This window comes from Crocodylus siamensis, chromosome 1, assembly GCF_052110815.1.
Source record: "Crocodylus siamensis isolate JL-2025a chromosome 1, ASM5211081v1, whole genome shotgun sequence".
Classification (NCBI taxonomy): Eukaryota; Metazoa; Chordata; order Crocodylia; family Crocodylidae; genus Crocodylus; species Crocodylus siamensis.
Genome location: NC_143395.1, coordinates 352,730,393 through 352,741,198, shown reverse-complemented (window position 1 = coordinate 352,741,198; position 10,806 = coordinate 352,730,393). Strand labels below are relative to the sequence as shown.

Genomic DNA, 10,806 nt, shown 5'->3' with positions numbered 1-10,806 from the left:
TTATTATATTTTATATTTTTAAATGAATTTTTGATATTGCACATGTCAGAGAAGAAGGTAGCTGATACAATAAAGACTGGACTGCAAAAAAAAGTAGGTGTAAGGAAATATTTTCTGTTTAATTCTGAAATCTCTTTATGTTTCATAATTATCCACTGAAATCCAGTGCTAACAATCATGTTTTCTTTTTCCCCCCTGCACTGTCATAATTTTAAAAACTTATGTTTTAAACAGCGAGGAACACATGAGGCCAATGCAAAAGTAAAAGTAATAAAACCAAATGAAAGGTACCTAGTGTTATCGTACTGCACTGCACTGAAATATCATAAAACCTCTTATAAAGACAAATTTCCCCCCAAGTGCTGTAATACAGTCAGAGTGGAAAACAAAATGATCTTTGTTTTATATACTGCCTGCCCTCAGAGGAAAAATACCAAAAGGAGTTCTGATGTTGTTCATAACAGATAAAAACCTTCCAGAGGGGAAATTTCCTCTTTAGTGCTGGGGCAAAGTGGAATTGGAAAGCAATATGAGAAGCAGTGGACAAAACCAAATGAAATCAGTTTATAGGTAAGAATCCTTCTTTTTTTCTTTTTCTTTCTTTCTTTCTTCCTTTCACTCATATACAATGTCATCATTGCATCTCCAGCACCTTACTTTCGCCAAACCAGATGAAATCTACTGTACTTTTGGTCATATGCTGTTTTTGCAAGTTGTTATTGATTAATTCACTGATGTAGAGGCCTTAGGTGTCATCTGTAGAGGTTTGCTTAGTTTTCTTTATCTCTCGGATAATGTCTGTGACCTTGAAGTCATTGTGAATTCTGAGATTGCCTTTGAAGCACACATCATTCATGTAATTAAAGTGTTTTACAACTACCTTGGTAATTTAGCTGGACTGAGACCCATGATCTTTAGGTCACTTGCGGAAAATGAATTCCTTGTTGTTCCCACCCTTGCTTAACTTCTGAGTTCATTTTGACCTTTCAACTGTCTCTCGTCACTATTAGCAACTAGTGCAGAATTGGATAACTAGGTTAAATACAATTGCACATTATATTCTTGCAAGCAATTTTCCACATATTAAGGGGAAGTTACACTCCATCCCAGTTAAGTTATGGGTTAATTTCAAGGTGGTCCACATATCTGCAATGCTATTAGCAATATTCCACTCAAGTTTCTACTCAAATAGGGTTACTGAAATCCTGCAAGAGGAAATACTATAATGGGGTCAATGGTAGTCATGATTTTATCAACTGTTTCCAGGAAACTATATTAACTTGAAGCAGAATAGTTCAGACGTTGGCAACTTGTGATTTTACCATTCATTTGCTTTCTGCAGACATCATTTTAAGAAGCAGTATTTACAGTTATGGACAGAATTATGTTAGCTGTTTCTGTTATGCTGAGCCAAACCTAAAATGTTTCTGTATCCACCCTCCCACCTACATAAAAGAACAAAGCTGTTTTAAAACCTACCAAGAGCTATCCTGTCTAGGCAAACTAAAACTAGCTTTTATTCTGCACGTGGAGAAGCAAAATACAAATCTGTCCTAATTGAAAACAACATATACCCATAATCACTCCAGTTTCAAGGCAGTTATACTGAAGTTCAGAGAGATATTTTCAGTTATGCCAATGTATGTTGGCCCAGGCAGTACAAGTGGACTATGAAGATTTAATGGGCCATTTTGTTACATGCAACATAAAAAATGCATTGAAAATCATTTTCATATCTCTTGTTTTTCCTTTTCTCTTTACACAGCTCTGAATGTTGTTTCTAATTGACCATTGCCTCAAGAATCAGTTCATATGAAATACAATCCAGAATAAAATAATATTATATGCTATGACAGAGTATTTACTCTAAGCAACTAAATATGTTTTTTTCTGGAAAACTACATGCTGTATCAGGGGTGTCAAACTTATTTGGCCTCTGGGCCCACTGATATGTACCTCTCATCCAACCAGATGCTGGATCCAGCATCTGTAGCACCTGCTCTGGGACCCAAGTTGCACATGGTGTCCATTACAGCCAGTCCGGGAGGTGTACTACACATTGTGTTCTTTGGCTGGTCCAGGGTGTGCACTGGACTTTGCTACCTGTTGGAGCAGGCACAGCATTTGCATTGCATCCCAGTTCACCAGAATAGCTGCCATGTCAGGCTTGAATCCTGGGCGCCATACATGGTGCCAATCTGATGTGTGCCCCACGGTCAGGTAAGGGCCCAGATAAGCTAGCTCTACAGGCTATATCTTGCCCACTAGCCATATATTTTAAAACCCTGTGCTGCAGCAAATCAGTATTATAATGAACTCTTAGATATATGAGGCTAAATCTCATTTTACTTGTATATGTCTAAGTAGACTCATGTCGCCCCATAATGGAATTTACTGTATTTAGACAAAGTCTCCACCAGAAGCAGAAGAGGATTATTCCATGAGAGTATCAAGTGGAAGGAAATTGATGGCAGCAGAAGAAAGTCCTCTCACTTTTTAAACAATGGGATGGGAACATCTAGGTTCTAGGGTCTCCTAACCCAGAAGAGATTTGAATCTATATTTCTTGCTTGTAAATTATTTTAATCACCTTCCTGGATGGAATAATCTACTTGGGGATGGTCCTGCTTTGAGCAGGGGGTTGGATTAGATGACGTCCTGAGGTCTCTTCCAACCCTAATTTTCAATGGTTCTTTGATTCTATGATTCTACAAAGCCACAGGGCAGACATAAGAGCCAATGTATTCTCCATTTCTCCTCTTGAAACTGATCTATTTCACCTTGTATATATAATATAAAATGAATAAAGGGCCCTAGGACTGTTCTTTGGGGCAGGGTCCCAGGCTAGAATCCTCTCCATAAACACCTCTTCCATTCTAAGGTAGCATCTATCTTGCTGAGTCACCTTCTCCTAGGCTAATTGCCTGTTGCTGGTCCTACATATCTTCTATGGCTGTGTGAAGCTTTGATCCCTGATTCGATTCGGCGGAGATTCGTCTTTATTCAATGGGTGAATCTCTGAATCCAAATTGAATCAGAGGACCCTTTAATCTCTCTGAATCAAATTGGAACCCTCTGAATTGATTTGGAGAGATTTGGAAAGACTTGGTGATTTGGACATAGACACAGCTTTAAATGTTTTTTCTACATACCTCTAGGTACCAGGCAGCTCATGAGTGCTGCGATGCTGGGGCTCATGGATTGTCCCACAGAAGTGTAGGGAGTTCTGCAGTATGTTCAGCAGCAGATCCAGAAGTAGACCAAAAACCAGAAACTTCTGGTCCACATCCAGGTCTGCCAGGGAGTGTGCAGAGGGACCCTCCCCCTGCACCCCTCCAGCTTGGTGACTGGTGCCTTCTGGGTCTCGGGGGCCCCTGGGGTCCTGCCATGGGCAATCGCTGAGCCAGAAGGTCACAGGGGAGTGGGGGACCCTTAGCATGCTCTTTAGTGGACCCAGAAGTGGACTGGAAGTACTTCTGGAAGTATTTAGGACTGAACCCCCTGCACCACACTGTCCTGCCCAGTCCTGCACCCTACCCTGAGATAGTTTCTCAGCAAAAAGCTGCCAAGAACGGGCCCATAAGCACATGCATATGATGACCTGGAATAGTTCTAGGTATGTGCAGATGTGTAACTGCAGGTTTTTCATAGATTCATAGATTGTAAAGCCGGAAGGGTCCTCAGAAGATCATCGGGTCCACCCCCTGCACCAAGCAGGAAAGATAACTGGGGGTCATATGAACCCAGCAAGGTGACTGTCTAATCTCCTCTTGAAGATTTCCAGGGTAGATGATTGCACCACCTCTGGAGGGAGTTTTTTCCACAGTCTGGACACCCTGACTATGAAGACGTTTTTCCTAATGTTGAGCCTGACTCAATCTTCCAGGTGTTTGTGCCCATTACTCCTGGTTTTCACCTCAGGTGCCCTGGTGAACAGTTGCTCAATGAGCCTTTGATGTACTCTCCTACTGTAGCAGTAAACTGCTACCAGGTCCCCTCTCAGCCTTCTTTTCCTGAGGCTGAAGTGTTCCAGATCCCTCAGCCTTTACTCATATAACTTGCCTTTTAAGACTCGGATCATACGGATGGCTCTTCTTTGGACTCTCTCAAGCTTGTCCACATCCTTGTTAAAGTATGGTGCCCAGAACTGGATGCAGTACTCCAGCTGCAGTCTCATCAGTGCTTAGTAGAGTGGAAGAATCACCTCCTTGGCTTTGCTGGAGATGCATCGATTGATGCATGCCAGAGTATTATTTGCCCTACTACAGCTTCGCACAGCCAGCTTATATTCATACTGTGGTTTATTCATTCCTCCAGGTCCCTTTCATGCATGGTACTAGTCAGTTTGATGCCACCAAACCTGTAGGTGTCTTGGGGATTGCTCATTTTGAGGTGGAACATTTTACATTTCTCATCATTGAACTTCATCAGGTTCTGATCCACCCAACTTAATAGCCAGTCTAGGTCCACCTGTAACTGTAGCCTATCTTCAAGCGTTACCACCCTTTCCCATAACTTGGTGTTGTTCACGAACTTTGCCAGTAAGCTCTTCATGTCCACCTCCAAATCATTAATAAAGATGTTGAAAGGTCATGAACTAAGTAACAAACCCTGTGGGACACTGCAACCAACTTCTTACCAGAATGACACAAATCCATTCACTACAACTGTCTGGGTCCTATCCTGCTTCCAGTTTCTCACCCACTGGACTTTCAGAGTTAAGCTACAATCCTCCAATTTTCTTGTGAGGACATCATGAGATACTAGATTGAAAGCCTTTTGGAAGTGTAGATACAACATCAACCTGCTCTCTCATGTCCAGGTGACAAAGGAGATGAGTTTGCTAAGGCAAGGCCTGCCCATGAGGAAGCCAAGCTGGCTGTCATTCAGGACCTTACCTTCTGCAAGCTTATCGCAGATAGACTCCTTGATGAACTTTTCTAGGATTTTTCCTAGGATTGAAGTTAGGCTGATTGGCCTTTAGTTACCCAGGTTCTCCCTCCTGCCCTTCTTGTGGTTGTGCACAACACTATCCATCTCCCAGTCTTCAGGGACTTCTCCAGAACTCCATGAGTTGTGGAAGAATTTTGCCAGGGGTCTGCAATGACTTTGGCCAGGTTCTTCAGCACTCTCAGATAAAGACCATCTGGTGCTGCTGACTTGTATACTTCTAATATTATTAATTGATCATACACCAATTCTACATCAATAGTAGGAAGGTGATTATTCCTACTGTGCTCATCCTCTACTCTACCTGGCATGGTTTTCCCCATGGTCCAGAGAAATGCTGAGGTGAAGTAGTCATTCAGGAGTTCAGCTTTCTCCTGGGTGCCTGTAACAGGGCACTAAGGTGCCTGCTACTGGAAAGTAGTAATATGGGCTCAGCTGCCCATCACCAGGGCAACACAGGTGTGGGTTGCCAAGACAACCAGTCTGGTCAGCTGATCAGAAGGGGCCAGGGCCTGGCATATAAAAACAGCAAGGCGGAGGCCAGAGTCAGTTCCCCTCTGGCAGCCAAGGAAAGTGGAGCTTTGCTGGAGCAAGCACAGCAGGAAAATCTGATGGCCTGAGCAGTGTTCTGTGAGATGGTATGGGATGGAGGAAACCCTGGTAGGGAGAGGAATGATGGATAGCCAGTCAGGTGTGGAGTTTATGTTGTAACCCAGGAGTGGGAGTTTTCTGTTTTGGTTGTATATAAGAACAGGAGGACTGGGTGAGGCTGTAGGGGTGGAGGAGGCTTCATGGGAGCTCCCCAGTAGTGGGAGGGTTCCTAGCACTGGAGAGAGCGCTGCGTTTTGGGGTGTCCCGACCCTGGCCCCAGTGTGGGTGATTTTGCCTGGAGCCCAGTGTGGGCGTAGGCAAGAAGCCCAGTGGGCGTAAGACCTGAGAAGGTGGGTCTGGGGGCCAGGTAAGGCTGAGGCCACCTGAGCCCCAATTGGGAGAAGCCCAGTGGGCGTAGGACTCGAGGAAGAGGTCTGGGGGCCAGGTAAGGCTGAGGCCGTCTGAGCCCCGATTACGGGAGGCATGAGAAAGGCCCCAGTGCAGGCAGGGAGTGTGAGCAAGGCCCCAGGGTGGGCAGGGAGTGTGAGCAAGGCCCCAGTGCGGGCAGGGAGCGCAGGGAGCATGAGGCACAGGCCCCGGTTGGGGGCGAAAGCATAAGGCACAGGCCCCAGTGCGGGAAGGGAGTCGCGAGCAAGGCCCCAGGGAGGGCTATTTGCATAAAGGCAAAGGCAAGCCCAGTGTGGGCAATATCGGGAGCGTGAGATAAGGCCCGGTGCAGGTGACGGTATAAGGGCAAGGCCCCGGTGTGGGTTATGAGAGCCATGGGAGACAGGCCCCAGTGCGGCAAGGGCTGCGAGGGAAGTGAGAGGGCACCTGTGAGGGCGCAGGCGGGCAATTGGACAGAGCCCGGTACAGTCAGGCACCATGCCAAGGCAGGCAAGGGCGCAGCCTCCCATTAATGATATTTACCAGCAAGAGGTGGTGGGCGAGATAGAGGGTGCGTTCGAGACCCGATTTGGCACAGGAGGTAGGGGCGTTAGGGGAGGTCACGGCACCCCTAAGGGTGTCCTGCGATAGTGCCACTAACCAGCTCTCGTGAGTTGTTGAGCAATGACCCCACAGTCCCATTTTTTTTCCTCCTGATCCCTATGTATCTAAAGAAGGACTTCTTGTTCTCCTTGATTCCCGTTGCTAATCTAAGTTCAGTCACCACTTTAGCCTGTCTTATCTGTTCCCTGCAAATGTAGGCCATCATAGAATAGTCCTCCTTGGGGCCTGTCCCAAGCTTCCATTGTTTATATGCCTCTTTCTTCTTTCTTAAGTGGACCGTGATTTTCCTGTTTAGCCCTGTTACCTTTTCTCCGCATGGGAATGTACTTCCTTTGTGCTTTTTGCTTCATAGATCATGTCCTTAAGGAACAACCACTCTTTGCGCACACATTTCACCTTCAGTCCCTGGTCACATAGCACTTGTCCTACTAGTGACCCAAGCTTGTTGAAATTTGCATTTCTGAAGTCTAAGACTTCAATCCTGCTATTCAATTTGTCTGCCTTATGTTGGACAGTGAACATGATGGTTTTATGGTCACTATTACCCAGACCTCCCTCTATATTTAAATCGGTCACAAGGTTATCTCCTTTGGCCAGGACCAGGTCTAGCAGAGCATCACCTCTGGTTGGTCCATACACTTCCTGAGTCAGGAAGAGCTCCTCCACACAAGTCAGGAAGGATCATGACTGTTCCAACTTGGTTGGGTATTCCTCCCCCCAGAGATGTCTGGATAATTAAAACTGCTCATATGACCATGGCACATGCACGTGGAGCCTCAGTCAATTCTCAGGGGAACTCCAAATCGAGTTCCTCCCCCAGTTTGGTGGTCTGTAGTATACACCTACAGTTAGGTCTCTTTTGCCACACACCCCTTGCAACTTGACCCAGCGGGTTTCAAGCTGTCCATTTTGTACTGCTCCAAGGAGATGTGCTGCTCTTTCGCATAGAGAGCAATGCCCCCAACTTTCTTCCCCACTCAGTCAGGGTGTAGCCTTCTATAGCTACACTCCAGTCATGTGAGGAGTCCCGCCAGGTCTCTGTAATCCCTACTAAATTATAATTCACACTGGAGAGTAGGATGGCTAGCTCCTCCTTCTTGTCCCCCATCCTCCCGGCACTATTGTATAGGCACCTGAGTCCTCCTACTGAGGCCCTTGTCTTCCTGTCCTGCTTAGGTGATTAAGAGACTGTAATTCATGCATTGAGTTTAGGCAACAGCTAATTAAGGATTTTCAAGATCACTATTTTGGACTTACTTTAAATTCTGCCTAAATCTCTTACTCTCTCTGTCCCCACCTTTCTTTTTTTAAAATTGGGATGGAGTGATTTTTAGATTCCATCCAAGTTGCTCTTTTTTTTACCCCTTAAAAGAACTCAGTCCAATTCAGTATGTTTTGAATTCAGTGTAAAATATAGACTTCTCTCTTGGAACACAATGTATTATAGATCAAATGGTCAGGTTAAGTTTAGATAAATGTCAGAGTAAGTTTCATATATCTACTTTGGTAGTGTTGGTGCTGTGATGGTTCAAGAAATATGTGAGAGGAAAGAATTCTTGTGGGTGATATCTTTTATTGAAACAACTGCTTGGCTGAGGTAGACATAGTTAAAATTTCTCATATCAAAGTACCCTTTCTCTGGCCTGAGGTAGTGGCATTATATGTTGTTCATGTTATACTGTGATACCCAAAAGCTTGTCTATGTGCATCTCAGCCACACAGTTGGTCCAATAAAAGATACCACCCACAAGAATTTTTGTCTCTCCTTCATCCTTTTTGACTTTTGGTATATAGTACCATATTACAGAAAATTAGTACTGCAGGTATCTCAATATAATATAAATGAAATATGATATCAGTATTTGTTAAATTCAACATAGTACATATTTTTATACAAGAATATAAAAATAATTATTTTCATAATTTTCTGTTTTGTAAAACAATTCTTTTTCAAGTTAACTACTTTTATATATTCAGGTTTTAATATCTCCCTTCATTCATCTCTACTATCCAAACTTTATCTGGGGATACAGTCACTACTGAATAGATGGATGGTGTGAGGAGAATGTAAATATGTAGCTATCAACTTAAGTTTTTAGAGGAATATTGAAGAAGAAGAGAAAGGGAAGCAAAAACAATGAAACATATGTCACAGCAAGTTCAAATATGAGGACATTAATTTAAAATCTTTAGGTGATTCTTTTGAGGCACCTAATTATTTCCCATCAGATACAAGTTTGTAGGAATATTTGTGGATATCGGTTCCTTAGTCACTCTTTGATGATAGTAGTGACACTGATAAACTATACCTTTGGCAGACAATAGTGATGATCAAGGTGCTTTTGTTTATTTTGTTTTCTCTTGACAATTTGTCACATTGCAACCCCTGCTACAAATGACAGGTTATTGTTTTTCAGCTACCAAAACCCAATACTTTTGAATGCAAACCTTAACGTAGTTCTAATAAATGTTTGTTTTAAACAATTGATTGTTATTCTACAACTGACATTTATCATAAATGTTATCAATGTTTTTCCACTACTCAGTAATATGTTCCTCATTTATTTTGTTTAGTATGCTGAAAAGACTAACTTCCTAAACAATCCATATCCAAGGAGTTGGTGGGGTGCCTACAGAAATGCAGCTTAAAAAATATCATATTATTTAAAACAAACTCAAAATTGGAGATTTCTTTTGATACGACTTCTGAAAAAAAAATATATATTTAGGACACTACACAAGACAACTAGAAGAAAGACCTCTAAACATTTTCACTGGCTGAAGATCTGACCTAAAGAAACTTTTGTTTATGTACACCATAAATCAAAAGAGATAAGCATCCTTTGCAAATTGTAGGGGAACATAGAAAGACTATTAGTACATTCCTAGCAGATATGATACCTATAACAAAAAATATGGCATTCATGTGACCTTTTTCATATCAGTTCATGGTCTTTATCACTTAGCTATCTGACCAAGATGTTTCTATTAATATTTATGAATGTGGCTGTGTACAAGTTTAGCTGAGTACATTTTAATGGATTTTAATATATATTTAAATATTTCACTATTCACAAATTACCTTTGCAAATACAATTAAATATTTTATGTATGTTTACCAAGACAAAGTCATGTTTTTTTCTCCACATTTTACCATGGCAGTTGGTGTGATGTTTTAGTATACTTATCAGATCATGCAACATTCAATTTGAGCCTTTCATTCAGTCTAGGATAAGCAGTTTGGTATCTGTTGTATTACAGTCCCTAGGGGCCAGAGTAATGCTGAAAGTAGGGGACCAGTACACATATCCATAGGAGGCCTCAAATGCCTTTATACACATGCTCATAGTATGGGAAACAAGCAGGAGGAACTCATCCTCCTGCTAGCTGACACCAACCCGGACATAGTGGGGATCACTGAAACATAGTGGGACTCAATGCATGACTGGGTGGTGAATATCAAGGGCTATAGGCTGTTCAGGAGGGACAGGATAGGAAGGAAAGGTGGGAACGTGGCACTCTACATTAAGGAGGAATAGCAGTCCTCGTCAATTAACAAAGAATCAGAGGAAGGGCACTCTGAAGTGCTTTGTGTTAGAATACAAGGCAGTCAAGGGGAAAGAGACTTAACAGTGAGGGTCTACTACAGACCTCCCAACCAAGGGGAAGAGCTCGACCAGGAATTCTTAGGTCAGCTCACACAGCTAGTGAAGTCTAAGGATGTGGTAGTCATGGGGGACCTGAACTTCCCAGACATCTGCTGAGAAGAGCAGTCAGCCAGATCTGACAGCTCACATAGGTTCTTAGCCAGAATGCAGGACCTCCATCTAACCCAGGAGGTGCACAGCCCCACCAGGGGAGATGCCTTTTTGGACCTGGTGCTGGCCACGGGAGATGACCTGGTCAGGGGGCTGCGGGTTCTTGAACACCTGGGTGACAGTGATCATCGCCTGCTAGAATTCACCATCCAGCGCAAGGTGGCAAAGGCCTGCAGCAAGGCCACAGCCTAAGATTTCAGGAGGGCAGTCTTCAATGAGCTAAGGAGAATAGTCGGGGAAGCACTGAGGTCCCAGAGGGGAGGGGAGCCAGGTGTCCAAGGAAAGTGGTTGCTCCTTGAGGAGATGATCCTCCAAGCCAAAGGGAGGTAATCCCAACATGGATCAAAGGAAGCAGGAGGGCACACAAGCCCCGATGGCTCACCAAAAGTATCCGGGAATGTCTCCTAGCTAAAAGGGTGATGTACACCCAATGGAA

The 10,806-nt window shown here is 43.5% G+C and overlaps 1 long non-coding RNA gene across 1 annotated transcript in view; it reads left to right on the top strand.

Moving 5' to 3' along the window:
• Positions 1-483: 483 nt before the first annotated feature.
• Positions 484-10,806, top strand: part of LOC149874929 (uncharacterized) — a 48,280-nt gene continuing 37,957 nt past the window's right edge. The window contains exon 1 of the long non-coding RNA XR_016439991.1: positions 484-570. This is a non-coding gene — a long non-coding RNA (uncharacterized LOC149874929). The remainder of the gene's footprint in view (positions 571-10,806) is intronic.